The sequence below is a fragment of the Lycium ferocissimum genome, chromosome 12 (assembly GCF_029784015.1).
Source record: "Lycium ferocissimum isolate CSIRO_LF1 chromosome 12, AGI_CSIRO_Lferr_CH_V1, whole genome shotgun sequence".
Lineage (NCBI taxonomy): Eukaryota > Viridiplantae > Streptophyta > Magnoliopsida > Solanales > Solanaceae > Lycium > Lycium ferocissimum.
Genome location: NC_081353.1, coordinates 45,246,346 through 45,263,126, shown reverse-complemented (window position 1 = coordinate 45,263,126; position 16,781 = coordinate 45,246,346).

The window sequence follows — 16,781 nt, the reverse complement described above, 5'->3', positions numbered from 1 at the left end:
GGTATGATATGCATGTTATAACTTTGAAAACATAAATATACATAAAGATACAAGTAGAATCATCATCATCAAAACGTACCCAACCATATTACGGCTCGGTGGAATCATACCCAGCCATGTGACTCGGTGGAAACGTACCCGACCATGTGAGGCTCGGTAATAATACCCAACTGATCAATGGTTTCACAATAGGTGCAGTACCTGGCCAACTATAACGCTGCTTGGTGTAGTAAAATAAAAGTATACATCTATATAATGAACTCATAGAAGTAGCATCTGAGCCTTTCGAAGTGACGTAAGTTCTGTAGCCTCTGATTATCATTACGGAACTCATGCCAATATCACAATATTGTTTATTGAAGCTAATCATCATGAATAAGAGTCTACCCATGTAACTAAGAACATTATATATGAAGTACGAATCATTAGAATGGAGTGAATTCATTATGGAACGTCCGTTAGCGAGTTTTAGTTGGATTTGTGCCAAGAGAAAAAGAAGAGGAAAACCTTACATACCTTGTATATCCGGAGGTAGCTTCACAGTAATCTTTGACCCTATGCTTGGCCAACAAGTTGACCGATATTTGAGAGTACATCTTTTGTTAGGCCAAGATACACTTGTATATCATGTATATACTAGGTATATTGAATGACGATTCGGGCAGCATTTCTTATGCTTCTAATACGTTCCCGAGTTCTAACAACAACCAATAACCACTTTCAACATAAATTGACTTAGTTTAATACCCAATTCATCTCTACAACAACAATAATACAATTATGCCTCACCCCCATCTCAATTTGGCTTAATACGCGTTATTCTCGTAACTACCATGTTGATGAAGCTTAATCTTGTCCCAAGAGAAACTTACCTTGAATGAGTTTAATGGACCTTGATTTAGCTTAATCCTCAAAATTCCACTTCCTCAACTTGATGTGAGGAAGAATACGAAGCTACCACGAACTTTCTCGAGCTAATTTACATTGAAATATTGTGTAGACTTGTGTAAATAGATGAAAGGGTTTATAGAGATGTATATGGATGTCTTAGGACCAAATAAGTGTTGGATAAAATGATGAAATAAGTGAAAGTGGGGTATTTATACTTGAGGAGGTCGGCCATCGCCTTAAATTCTACGGTCGAATATATGGACCATAGAAATTTATACGGTCCGTAAAATTGGATTGTAAAACTGTACCCCAAAAATTAGCATTCTGTTCCAATTATATGGTTGCCCTCCCCTATTTATACAGTCCGTATAAATTTTTACGGACCGTAAAAATTGGGTAGTTTTTCTAACTTCGTCGAAACATATTTCTTCAATTCGTTCAACTTATATTCTTTCTAATACTCATCAAACCTGACCTTGGCTTATTGAATATTACTAGTTACATTACATATAACTTGAGATTTCGAGAATAACCTCATTCTACGAGCGTATTTCAACGAATATACATCGAACGTATCTCCCGAAGGACGAGATGTAACAGGCATCTCGCCCTCGAGGACATCAAACAAACCCTTCGAGGAGACCCCTTCCATGTGCGTAATCAGCTCGATCTACCCCCAGGTGGTCTCGCTTAATAGGCTGAATCCGTTCAAGATTTTGATCACCGGGGTCATTTGCTCCGTCACCCACGTCTCCTTGAGAACTCAGAGCTGCACCACATTTACAGTGCTACCTGGATCGACAAGCACACGCTTAATGTTAAAGTTAGAGATTTAGAGAGATATTGCCAGTGCATCGGTGTGTGAACCTTCTATATTTTTTTCCTCCGCAACATCGAACGTGACACGGACTTCTATGTGACCCCTCCCTTATTTTATAAAAGGGAAGATTTCCTATCATAAGGTTCTCGGGATACCACCCCGATGATCTTTACCTCAAATATTACGTTGATCGTACCCAGGGCGCTGGTTGCTCACGCGAAGTCCCGACCCCTTTCTCCTGGATGTACTTTGACCGGTTGCTCAAGAATTCCAGCAGGTGCCCCTTCGTAATAAATCTGCTACCTCATATCATAGTTGTTTATAGTCCTCAGTCGAATGTCCCGAAAGGGTGTAAAACTCACACTACAACTTTACGTCGCGCCTAATAGGGTTAGACCGCGGTTGTTACACCTCGACAATTTCATGTCGTTGCGCCGTGAATAGACTAACGTCAGTTAAGTCATACACGAGTCCTTCACGACTACAAGAGAGTGATTAGTAGCCTTAATGTACACGCGATAAGATTTTTGAGTCATAGGACTTGGTGAAACTAGGTTCGTCAAAGAAGTGGAGTATAAGTTATGCTTGGGGAGGAATTCATGGGTGTCGAACTATCGAATATTTAGTAAGGTCTTGAGGACGAGATACGACACATCGCTAAGGATGTGTTACACAAGTACCAAGAAGGTTCCATAAGGATTGGAGATCAACGAGACGGCGGGAATGACTTCGGGAAAACTATGAGTTGCACGGCCACTTCCACGGACCGTGTAACTTTGTACGAACCATGGAAGGGTCCGTATAACTCCCAGCAGGGAGATGACTTTCAGGGTGGTGAACCACGACCTGTTCCACGGACCGTGCAATGTTCCGCGGGACGTGTGTGTTATCCGTGAAGTCGACGGCCAGATTTGAACTAAGTTCAATTATATAATGATGTTCCCACTTCATTTATTTCATTCCCACACTTTTCTATCTCTCTCAAGACTTCTAGAGAGTTCCACACTCTTCATCCATAAGAACTCAAGAAAGATTGGTGATCAACTTCATCAAACCAACAAGAATCAAGATTGTGAAACACACTAAAGTCATCTAAGTCAAGAAATTCCAAGAGAAAGTGAACTAGGGCTTTGGGTGCAAAAAGAGTATTCCACTCAAGGCATATTCTACCACTATCTAAGGTATGTTTTATGATCTTTCCATGTTGATTAAGGAAATGAGAATTTAAAACACTTGGATTGTAGAAGGGGTATTGGAAATGGGTCACAAAGATGAAAGCAGTGAAGTTCTTGAGTTGTAGTTGAAATGAATCATGACTATTGAGATGTTGTAGTTATAAGTATGTTATAAATGACATGTAGAACATGGGTTAAGCATTAAATGTGAGAGAACATAATAGTGAACTATGACCATGATTATGGAGACATCTAAGTGAAATTGTGAAATATGGATATTGTGGATGAATGATGATTGTTGCTTATAATATGGTTAATGTGATTATAGATGTTTGGGAGTTGATATACTATATGAGGAAGGTTGTATAAACAAAGGAAATGCTGCCCAATTTTCGTTAGCCTTATTCGCTTTAGTTCAGGCTTAAGTATACCTACAACAATCTAACCCTCACACGAACCCTTTTGTGTGTAGAATTGTAAGCCGAAAGGAGAGTTCTTAGTCGACATCACTAAGGAGATACAAAGGTATGTAAGTCTATCCCCTTTCCTTCAAAGGCATGACTCTCGTTTCATAAATTTCCTTTCCTATACTTCCATGACCTTCTTACATCCCTAAAAATGAAGTTTGAAGAACTTTGAGAACTTCTTATGAGATACGCTCCATAACGATAAAGATGACAATGATGACTTTATGAAGCAGATATCTCTATGCTTATGATTTCATTGATACTATTCTTCCTTGTTGACTCACCTCAAGATATTAGTTCCTTCAAGGTGAGACTTAATGGTAATGATGATGCCATAGTATAATCGGAGATTCACGACCTTACGTCACTCCGATAGAGCGCATTTTTACTTGGGCTCTCATGCATCCTACGTATATTATATATGTATATGATATGTATATGTATATAGGGGACATGGGGAAAGGTGAGGCGCTATGGACGCATAGCCACCTGATCAGCCGGTATCTTATGATATCATCCCGGACGCGGGCTATATGGGTAATGGATCGGGTCGTTCGTTCCGCGGCAATATATTGATATATGATGATGATATATAGATCGGGTTGCACGTTCGACAATACATGATATGATGATATTTTACTAGTATACATGCATGACTCCGCCTTAAGAGGCAAGCAGTTAATGCATGACTCCGCCTTAAGAGGCAAGCAGTCACCGGTTATCTCCTTATTTTTATTTTATCTTCTTGTTCCCTTGTTATTTTATGATGTATGCCTTACATACTCAGTACATTGCTCGTACTGACGTCCCTTTTCTTCTTGGACGCTGTGTTCATGCCCACAGGTAGATAGAGAGACGATCCAGCTTCCTAGGAGTCAGATCAGCTTGTGCGAGCACTTCCCGTAGGCCGGAGCGCGGTTTTTGATATATTTTTTTGTGTACGAGACTTGGACATGGCGGGGTCATCCGTCTTCATGACTTCGAGTTTCGGTTAGAGGCTCGTAAATACTCGTGTATGGGTAGTGGATATTATGTGACCCTCATTGTATATTACGTACATTATTCTTCTATTTCGGCCGATAAATATATATATATATATATATATATATATATATATATATATATATATATATATATATATGCGTACATGTTTTATGGAGTATATATGTGTGCAGATGAAAATGATAGTAGTATGATGTGCGATGCTCGGTAGTCAGCTCCGAGTGCCCGTCATGGCCCACTAGGCGGGTCGTGACAAAAGTGGTATCAGAGCAGTTTCGTCCTAGGGTGTGTCTACGAGCCGTGTCCGGTAGAGTCTTGTTTATGGGTGTGAAGCGCGCCACACTTATAAACAAGAGGGGGCATGAGGGCATTTAGGAATAATGACCGTCTTTCTTTTCATAGATCGTGCGATAGAGCTATAATGTAAGATTTCCTTTATTCTAATTGTGCGTTATGATTTCAGCAATGCCGCGAAGAAAGAAGCAAATTCGCACAATATTAAATGCCGCCGAGGAAGGCACCAGCCGAGAGCCTCCAGCTGAGTTGGGACATAGCGAGGCTCAGAGTGCTAGTTCCTCGCATGCCATTCCTACTCCTAACCCTCCAGCAGCAGAGGAGTGTGAGAGGGTCCCAACTCCTCCCCCTATTGCTCCAAATCAGGAATTACGAGATGCCGTTCAGTTGCTAACTCAGTTAGCTGCCGCGCAGGCTCAGCGACAGAGTGCAGGTTTAAGTGATAGGGCGACTAGTGCCCGAGCCCGCGACTTCATGAGCTTAAATCCTCAAGAATTTTCGGATCGAGCGGATGAAGACCCGCGAGGGAACTTTATTGATGAGGTATTGAGGACGTTGAGAATTATTCATGCTTCGATACCGAGTTCGTGGAGTTGGCTTCGTATAGACTCGGAACGTAGGCGTTGTTTTATGGTATAACAATTGGATTTCTTGAGAGGGAAAATGCGCCTCCCAAAATGGCAAGAGTTTGTGGATGCTTTTATTCGGCATTATTTGCCACGAGGTTCATCGGGCTCACGCCGATAGATTCTTGAATCTTAAGCAAGGGAATATGAGTTCCCGAAAATATAGTCTTCGGTTTAATTCATTGGCTAGATATGCTCCGGCCATGGTAGCGGACATGGGAGACCGGGTACATCGATCTGAGAGGGGCTTAGGGCCGCACTTATTTAAAGACTATTTGACAGCTTCGCTATTGGAAGGGATGGACATCTCGCGTATTCAAGCTCATGCCCAAAACCTGGAGGAGCAACAACAACCGCAAAGGGGAGACTGTGATACGTATAGGGGACACGGTAAAAGGACTAGATCAGCGGGTGTTAGCAGTGAGTACAGAGGAGGCCAGGGGCAACAATATTCCAGATATTCAGGCCAGCCTGCATCTAGTGCACCTTCTCGATTTACGGGCCGGAAGTTTGATCGCCCTATTTATTCTGGGTCGAGTTAGGGTTCGGGAGCTTCAGGTTCCCAGTATCGTGGTGATTTTAGCCAGAGGAGACCGCCGGTGCCACGGTGCGATCAATGCGGTAAGCTACATTCGGTGTCGGTGTCCGAGGCTCGGATGCTTGTTGTGCTGTGGTCGAGTTGGCCACGTGATGCGTGTCGTCCGTTGAGGAGCGGCCGAGATAAGGCCCGACCTACGGGTTCGACGAGCTGCTCTTCGTCGTTCGTGCGCCACAGCCAGGGCGAGCCCCGGTTTCGGCGGGCCATGGCGAGCGAGCGAGAAGAAGCGCCACAGTTCGAGCGGTCGGCGAGAAGAGAAGCCTCGATTCGAGCGGTCCCCGAGGCGTATCTATGCCCGACCGAACGACGGGATGCGGAGACCTCTCCCCGACATTGTAACGGGTATATTGACGGTATCTTCTTATGATGTTTATGCATTAATTGATCGGGCTCTACCTTGTCATATATTACTCGCTTACATCGTATTTGGTCGCGTCGGGATAAAACCCGAAGCCAATCAAACCTTTTGAAGTGTCCACTCCGGTTAGTGATCCGGTATTAGCCGGACAAGTGTATACGGTGTGTAATTGTAGTGTGTGGCCGACACTGTGTAGTTGATTTGATTGAGCTGGAAATGCGAATTTCGACATCATTATGGGCATGGACTGGTTAGGCTTACGTATACGAAATGTAGATTGTAGGGCCAAGGTGGTCCGGTTCAATTTTCGGGGGAACCGGTTTACGGTGGAAGGGTAACACGCATCTCAAGAGCGGAGTTTATTTCCTACCTCAAGGTAAGGAAGATGATTGCCAAGGGCTATATTTATCATTTAGTTCGAGTTCATGACACGGAAGCAAAACCGTCGACTCTTCAACTGCTGGGTAGTAAACGAGTTTCCGGATGTATTTTCGGATGAGCTTCCGGTGTCTTCCACTGAACGGGAGATTGAATTCACTATCGATGTATTGCGGATGCGAGCCAATATCTATCCTCACTACCGAATGGCTCATAACGGTGGAAAGAATTAAAAGCACGGTTGAAAGATTTACTCGAGAAGGGATTTATTAAGCCTAGTTGTCCATGGGGCTTTGTCTTATTCGTAAGGAAGAAAAATGGATCCTAACGGATGTGCATCGATTATAGGCAATGAACGGGGTGACAATAAAGAATAAATATCCACTTAGAGGATTGACGATTTATTCGATCAATTGCAAGGAGTCAAGTGGTTTTCCAAGATAGATCTGAGGTCAGGATACCATCAAGTGAGAGTCAAAGAAGAAGATATTCCGAAGATGGCTTTTAGAATCAGATAAGGTCATTATGAATTTCGGGTAATGTCGTTTGGCTTGACCAACGCTCCCGCAGTGTTCATGAATCTGATGAATGATGTGTTCAGGCCATTTTTGGATTTATTTATAATTGTATTCATCGATGATATCATGGTATACTCTAAATCAGAGGGAGAGCGTCGCGAAACGTTTGCGTCTTGTCCTTTGTATTCTTCGAGCTCGCAAATTATATGCTAAATTTTCAAAATGTGAATTCGTTGAACTCATAACTTTAAGGCCACGTCATCTCGGTCGATGGTATTCGGGTTGACACAAAAGATCGAGGTGTGAAGACTTGGCCAAAGAGCTTCTACAACGCCTACAGAAGTTCGTAGCTTTTTGGGATTGGCAGGGTATTACAGGAGATTTGTGGAAGGATTTTTCTCTATTTCAGCACCGTTGACGAAGTTAACACAGAAAGCTGCTAAATTTCAGTGGATAGATGCTTGTGAGCGGAGCTTTCAAAAAGCGAAAGACGCAGTTGATTTATTTGATCGACACTTCCAAAAGGATCGAAGGTTATGTGGTATATTGTGATGCCTCTGGTGTACGGTGACACGATTTTAACCCTCGCTTTTTATTTAATTAATTTCACTATGCTTCTCAGTCGTGAAAATTCCCCGAAAATGAGTTTGGAATATTTTCGCCAATTATTATACTATTTTTCGAGATATATTTCGCTAAAGTTAAGGACATTTTTTATTGTTTTCCTAAAAATTACCAAAACATCATATTCGTATAATTAAAATTACTAAACATCATTCTTTACAATTAAATCATTCAAAAATAGCGTTGGTGATTCTATATGGCATTTTTCTTTAATCCTACTTATTCTTAGTATTAATCATCTTTTACTCTATTTTCAAATTAGATATGTATATTAAACTCTATTTTTAAATTATATATGTATATTAAATCACTTGTATTATAATTTATATAGGTATGCATTTTGTGGGAATTAATTGGGACAAAGGAGCATATTTTAATTAATTGAAGTAAGAGGGATTAGAAATTAATGATCTACCCATAATATTGGGCCAATTCTCTTCTACCCCCTAAAACAAAATCTGTGGCCCAAAACGCCCTAAACTAATCAGCCTTAACCAAACAAATCTCTAACCTAACAGAACCAAACGAACCCCTCTTTCTCTCCTCTCCCTTTCAACTTTAACCCACGAACCCCGACGTCACCACCGCCCCACTCCCCGTCACTTCCATCACTTCACCACCACCACAGCAACATCCCACGAAATCCGCTCTTCTCTTTTCCCACACTCCAACTCTGAAAGCTTGCAGGCTCCATGTGCGATTTCAGCAGATTTCATGGTAAGCCCATCCCTATTTTCACCATCCCATCTCAGAAAATCGCCACTTTTTCCCCCTCTCTTGTTAAAGATTTGAATTCGGAATTTTCTTTTATCATTTTCTTGAAGAAGCTGTTGAAAACCCCCTCAACTTTGCCTATAAATACCAGCCTTTGAGGTCTGTCGTAAACCAAGTTCAACAATTGGAGAAAATCTGGATTTTCATAAGTTCTTGATAGTTAAAAAATCCCCCTTAAGTTCAGAATATAAAAAAAAAAAAAAAAAAAAAGATCTCTCTTTACTTTCAAAAAATTCAACCACCGGAAATTCCCCACTTTTTTTAGATTCTTATTTTCGAAAATCTCGTTTTAACTCGTAAGTTCTTTGGTTGCATAATTTCGGTGGTTCTCGGCTGATAAGGATTGTTTAGAGCGGATTCGGAGACTCGACGACAACGTTAGCCTCAGTTCGCTGTCCCGAAGAAGGTAATCCCACTCGTCTTCTCTTCGTCTTTATTTTAGTAGAAATGGAAATGTAGTCGTCCAAACATTTCTCGTTGTTTGTTTGGTTTAATGGATTGAAATATGTTCGGTCAATGGTTGTGGCTGTTTGTTCGATTCTGTGGACCTGAACCTATTTACTACCCTGTTTGTTCTAAATCCCAGCCTAAAAAATGGTTAAGGAAAATTGCCTATGCTTGAAGATTGTTAACTGTTTAGTCGACTATGCGTATCGATATTCATTTCATCCGAAGAAGTACTATGAGATTATATTTATATTAGGGAGTCGATATATGGTCATATAAATGGTAGAATATGAGCCTTCGAAGATTGCTTACAATGGCATTATGAAAATAAGCGGGTGATAGTTTTGAATAATAGATAAATATAAATCTGATTAAGTGTTGTTCTTGTTCATGTTCACGTTATAAAGAGTACTACATAACGCTCTGTTTATTATTATTCATCGCATAACAGTCTCTAGATCACTGTTCATTGTATGACAATCCCTTCATTATTTTTAACCACATAAACAATCCATGCATTATAATTTCCGTATAACTAGCGTATGAATCGAACAACCCCTCACTTTCCAGCATATTTCTCCAAGCTTTTGGTTGGCTTTTCCGAAAATCCATCGAGAATATGATAGGAGTAAATATTTCTGAGGTTCTATTTCTGCCTGTTTATTGGAGTTTACTGTTTGGTCGAGCCTTCTATTTTGTTTAATAGAGAAAACTCTGAAATGGTTAAGCACCATGCCTAAATTTTGTTTAAAGTGGAGTCGCAACTTACTCTTCCTTCTTATGAAATTTATTCAAGCTAATTTAGTTCCTTAAAATTATTTGGGATGTTCATGATATACTTGCTGATCCCCTCTCATTTCATTTAGCAAAAGATTAGTCAAAGTTGTTATGGTTGAGGAAAACAGTTAACTTGAACTCGCCCCTTCTCAAAAGAAAAAAAAAAAAAAAGAAGGGAAAGTCTCACAACATGAGCATGCTGGTCATTTAAGCTATAGCTTTATGTTTTTGGAGAGTTCTTTGTATATCGAGATGAAGAGGCTGTGTGGATGCAGTTTACTACGAAAAAAAAAAATCAGTTTGAATTACCTCTTGATGTTTAAAAGGTTACTGATTTAGATTAAAAGTTATTGTTTTGATTTAAAAAGGTTACTATTTTTATAGCTAAAAAAGGTTACTGTTTCGAAAAAAAAAAAGGGAAAAAGAAAGAAAGAGGTAAGTGAAACCAACAGCACCTATGAGAGTATTATTTCGACATATCGAATGAGGAGCAATTTTTGTCACGGGACTGTTCTGTTTTTTTTTCCGCTAAATGGTACTTTGATAATTACCATCACCTTTACATTAGTATAGACTCCTTTATTGCGGAACTTGTATGCCGATTCGTGGAAGTTAGTGGGCTGAATCAGTAAGCAAGTATTGAATTTCCAGATAAGTTATGTGATTATGTCTGGTCCCCCGATCAGCTATCCTAGCTGCACACACAAAAGTGTCAAGTTATAGGATGCATTACTCTAAAATGTTTGGGAATTGGTTTGATGTAAACTCCTCTTTTGGCCTTGCGACTGGAAGTTCTTTTTGTTAAGGTTTCTAAAAAAAAAAATATATATATATATATATATATATATGGGAAAAGGGTTCAAAACACACTCAAACTATGGCCAAAGTTGCCATAACACACCTGAACTTTGCGGGGGTCCTATATTTTGTACTTATTTTTTGTGTATTTTGTACGCTTTTATATGGTGACTTTATTGCAAGCGATTATCTAATCTCTTTGAGCGCATAAGATTCCATATAAAAGTGTAAATAATACACAAAAAATAAGTCCAGAGGGGTCATAGGACCCCCGCAAAGTTCAGGTGTGTTATGGCAACTTTGGCAAAAAAGTCAAGCAAATTCTTGTTTATCTTTCATAGAGAACTGGACTGAAATTTGATCCTAATGCACTTCAAATCTCAACCAAACATCACCAAATTTCAGATTCGAATTCCTCTCGACGTTCCGGTTCTTTTGATATATCACCCACTCGAAATGGAGCTCATTTGCAGCAACCCGAAAATTCGAGTTCAAAGCTTCAAGCTTTGCTCATGGCAGTCATGGAGTCGTTCAGTTCTTCTTCACGTTCCAGACGTCTTCTAAGCTCGAGTTCAGCTTCAAACAATCAGCAACCAAGAATTTTATTCATCAATTCCGGAATTTGAAGACCCGTATTCTAAAGCTTCAAGTCGAAACTCGACGTCCCTAATGGAGTTTTTGTTTACTGTTCTACTATCTTAATCCACTATGATTAATCATGTTTTCAATGTCGACAATGTCACAAATCCTATATAATATCGAAAAAGACCCGTTTGATTTGGTCGTCACAATGGAGTTTTTTTGGGTTTGAAATTTTGGAAAGTGGAGAAATAAAAATACCCAATTGAAGAATAATTAAATCTTTTAAACTCAACACAAAGGAAAGCAAAAGGCACGATTATTGAAAGAAAAATTAGCTCTAACGATTGGAAAAAAAATTTGGTCACTATAAGTGCACTTAGTAACGACAGATTCATCTCCTTCGTTAAGAAGTGGTCGCTAAATATCGGATTTCTGTAGTGGGGCGTGGCATGCACTCAAACGAGTTTGGGTGACTTTGTCCATTTGAAAGCGTAGATAATACACAAAAAATAAGTCCAGGGGGGTCATAGGACCCCCGCAAAGTTTAGGTGTGTTATAGCAACTTTGGCCATAGTTTAAGTTTGTTTTGAACACTTTTCCCTATATATATATATATATATATTTTTAAGACACGAACCTGTTACCTTCCTGAAATCTGGTTGGTTTGATTCTAGAGCTTAAGGTCATCGAAAAAATTGAATAGGATTATATAACAGTGGTTTGTTCCATCGTCTTGAAGTTCATTGTATGCTAAAACACATACTCCTAGCTTGTGGTTCGAACGACTGATTTTGAAAAAAAAAAAAGATAGAAGACAGTTCGACTTCTTTTCCCACAGAAACTTGTAATGTTATCATCGTTAAGGTGATAGGATAATTCTTGTTTGAGAATATTTTGATTCGGAATCTGAACATATACGAAAACTTCTCCTCGTTTCATTCTCAGTTTATAGAATTAAATGTAGTCGTTTCCGCTGTTTTTGTCGTTTGTTCCATGTTACTTGCTCAAACTCGTTTGTCACTGGATTTTGCTATAAATTGAGGCGAAAAGGGTGGTTGGAAAGGATTAAAAATGCTTAGAGGGATATTTTGATCGATCTGTAGAATCTGAGAATACGCATGTCATTTATTTAGATTTCTGTTTTGACCGTACATTAGAATCCATGGGTGTCGTTTATTTATTCAGAAATTAGTATATAAATAGCTAATATGAACTATGGTTTTGCTTGAGAAAAGCTACTGATTTGTTAGGATAAAAAGGGAGTTATTAGTGACCATTTGGTTTACATGTTTTAGCCTACTTCCTTCTCATAATTAATGTATTTTTTGGATGCATCATAATGTATATGAATCTGTCCGGAGTAAATATATTTGTTTGTTTGGCATCTTTGATGAAAGTAATGGATCTAATGTAGGTAAAGTGTAAAAGTTGTGATAGTATCCGTAGGATTTGGATTAAGGATTTGTCTACATGCTTTCATCTCAAAGTAGTTATGTTGAATGGAGTCACAGCTTATACATGTTCAAACTCCCTTCGGAGCACAAGTGTTAATTGTTTCCAAATTCCCTATGACTAGTATGGCATCCCCTCCTCACTGATTTTCGTACTGTGCAAGCATGCTTATATTTTAGGTTATTTGAAAAGGAGTTGTAAATCCTGTCAATAGGAGGTTGCACTTGCTTTACTTTGATCATGAGTATGAAACCTAGTTCCCCCTCTATTAAGTGATATTTTATTATGCAACAGATTTCATACTTATCATTTTGTGGAATATGAACTTGTTATGTATTCACATGCATGAAACGTGGATTTGAGAAGATCTAGTGATTGATTTTGATGCTCTTACATATCCATAAGTGTGAATAATAAACTTGAACGCATGTTTGATACTCCGTGATTCTACCTCTCTTGTGTGGTTAAATTCTTGCTTTAAAAAACCATCTTTTATTTCAAAAGCAATATGTGTTGGTTTAGTCAAGAAAAATAAATTGTTTGGGTGTGTCTTCTTTTTGAATATGGTCGTCTCGTTCCTATTTCGTAAGAATCTTTAATATCTATGTTGCACATCTAGAACAAACTTAGACTTGAAAATGAGCCTTCGGTCTGTTCCTTTGATATTGTTTCCTGCTCAAATCATGACTTGGGGAATTTTGTTTATCTAAGCGTGAAAGCCAAATTTGTGTTGAGAATCTGGAAATAATGGTTGTCAATCCTTTCTCTGGAAGAACCTTTGCGTGACGAGTGCGTGCCAAACATAATTTCTATGCTAAAATCCGGTTTAGCATATTGCGTGTTTCGGTATGTCTTATGGGTTAGATATGGTTAATACTTCCCTTTGTTTGCATGAAATTTGCTTATAACTGAAACATGAATCTGCTTCCTCCCTCCCTTTGTAGAAATTGAATGGTTCGACTTTTAGTATTTAGGAACTGAAATAAGATTGAAGAAACAGCAGGCTGTTGCGTTCAATCCCTCTTGTGTTAAATACGGGCTAACATAATTTTCTGGTTCAACTTGGATTAAAATATGGTAACGTCTTTGAAGCTCCATTTGTTTAGAAATATGACTACAAGACTCTAGGTCGGGATGAACCGTGGTTACTCCAAATCATTGGCTGCATATCCAGTTGGATTATCATCTTATTTTTTAGTTTGGTTCGTATGAATGTCCTCCACAACTAGTTGGACGTTATGCCTAAGTTATGAAGTACTTCTACCTCATTGTAGATGCTGCGTTTTTTTTTCTTTTCTCATATTTTGCCGCTTATTTGTCTTGTTATATGATCCTTACCCTTTTTCTCTTTTTTTTTTTTTTTCATGAACACACTGGGAAGAATATTGCAGTTATGGCAACTCCAGGTTCAGCCCGGAATTAGAAGAAGTCAGTAGCAGCTGCATCTAAGCTCACGTCTAGCTGTCCCTCACTTTCGTCTCAAGAGTCTTCGGCCCGCTTCCTCTCTTAACATTTTATATCTTTTGTATTATTATACGTTATTTGCACCCTTTGACTAACATTTTTTTTTGGGTTTGTATTGATAAGATTTTATCTCTTGCTTGTCTGTGAATTCGTAAATGGCCGAACTTTGTCGTTGGTCACTTTCCTTTAGATGTAAATCTTGGTTTCCCTTCAACTTTGCGTATTTAACAGGTTATAAACACCTTTTTACTAATAGATAAGGCTGAATTTTTCATTTTTTTTTTTTGTATTTTTTTTTTCTTTTTCTCTCCTTTAAAGTTAATTAACGTTCCCTTTTTTTAAATCCATTTTAACAAAATTAGCAATCTAAATCGGGGTTTCAAAAGGGTAAGATGTATATTTCATGGGCAATCATTTTTTATTTGATGCTAACGTATGGGGCAGGTCAAATTCTTTGAGTTTAATTTTTTTTTTTTTTTTTTTTGGTAAATAACTTTATATTACCAAAGTAGAATGTGTCTGATTTTTCTCTCTGAGCTACTGGACATACGAGCCCCAGTGCTTCAGACCATCTCATCACCTATAGTTTGCTACTCAACACACTTAGCATCATCGTTCATTATTCAGAACATGTGCATGTATCAACTATGGTGGGTAAAAATTATGGTGGTTCATCCATCTTGTCACCTTCGTTGTTCTGGTTCCTCGCATGTGAACTTCTCGCACAATTTCTTTGACTATGTGGTTCACTGTCTGCTTTTTCCCTTGGAACACTCGCTTGTTTCTTTCAGTCCATATTTGATATACCGCTGCTGCCAGGCTCATTCTGTATACTTCAGCTGCAGCTCCTTTTCCTTTGGCATAATTATTAGCCCAGTGCACCTCTGTGTCCCAGTCACTTACATTCCTGTGGATACCACCTGCCATTTGTAACGGTTTCGTCCCGGACACAGCGAGGAGAACGAACATGTAAAGAATAAGTGGGCATGACTCTCATCTGCTTGCTCACATAGTGGACAGTCCAGGCATGTATTAATTCCCCATTTTCCCAGCCTATCTCTTGTATATAGCCTTGATTGCACAGCTATTCTCAGTATGAAAATCCACTTGGGTAACCCCATGTTATTACAAATAAGCCTTCTCCATCTAACTTTGGGAAAATCTCCTCTCATTTCCTTATAAACAGTTTTGATAGTAAAGACCTGCCTCTGTTGCATTTCGTTTCGTGCATAACCTGCTTCCTCTACATACTTTTGGGCTTTCAAGATTCTTTGGACTATCCAAGATGCCTGCTTAGGAATGTCGTCGAAGATGTTTCTATTCTTCCCATAATAACTATGAATCCACCTCACCCATAACTTGTCTTTCTTATGGCTAAAGCTCCATGACTTTATAATGGCGGCTTTGTTCCACAAATTGATATCTACCACATTTAGTCCTCCTTTGTCTCGGTTGCGAGACTTTGTCCCACGAGATCAATGCTTTCTTTGTCATCTCAGTCCCTCCTGTCCATAAAAAATTCCTACATGTAGCTTCTATGATCTTCATCACTTTCTTTGGTAGTACAAATATTTGAGCCCAAAACACTTGGATGGAAAACAAAACTGATTTAACAAGTTGTGTCCTGCCTGCATAGGACAGGAACTTAGTAGTCCATGATTTGATCCTACCGATGATCTTCTCTATCAAAGGTTTGCATTGCACTACTGAAACTCGTTTTGTACTTAAAGGGACTCCTAGATACCTGAATGGAAGTTCGCCTCTACTAAATCCCAGAATTCCTAGTATTTCTTCTTCCACATCCCTGCTGATCCCACAGCAGTACACAGAGCTTTTTGTAGGGTTGGCACTCAATCCAGATGCCTGAGAGAATTTTTGGAATTGGCTATGCAACAATTGTACTGAACTAGTATCTCCTCTGCAGAAAAGAAGCAAATCATCTGCGAAAGCTAACTGGACTAGATTCAGCTTCGCACACTTGGGGTGAAAATTAAAGTCTGGTACATGCTGAAGTTGTTGTAATAGTCTGCTCAGATATTCCATGGCCAGCACAAACAGGAAGGGGGACATAGGATCCCCCTGCCTAAGTCCTCTTCTAGCAGCAAAGGGCGGGGTTGGGTTCCCATTCAGAATTATAGAATAGGAGACAGACTTCACACAGTTCATGATCCAAACCACAAATTCACTAGGGAAATTCAGACTGTGTAGTACTTGCTCCAGGAAGGGCCACTCGACTGAGTCATAGGCCTTTTGCATGTCTATTTTAAGCATACACCGGGGGGACATCCCTTTTCTCCCATACCCCTTCACGAGCTCATGACTGAGAAGGATATTGTCAGTTATGACTCTCCCAGGAACGAATCCTGCTTGGCTAGTATCCACCAAATATTCCATCACCTTTTGCATTCTCTTGGTCAGCACTTTTGATATTATTTTGTAAAGCATAGTACAACATGAAATGGGTCGAAATTCTTTAATGGTGGAGGGATTTGGTACCTTGGGAATAAGGGTCACTGTTGCGCAGTTGATGGCTCTGAACATTTTAGCATCTTGAAAGAACTGCAGGACTGCATTTGATACAGCCTCTCCTATGATTGTCCATGTCTCCTTGAAGAAACAGGCATTAAAGCCATCGCAGCCTGGAGCTTTCAGTTCAGATATGTCTTTTAGTGCCATGTATACCTCTTCTTTGGTGACTGGGGTGATTAGTTGTATCTGCTGATCTCGATGTAATAT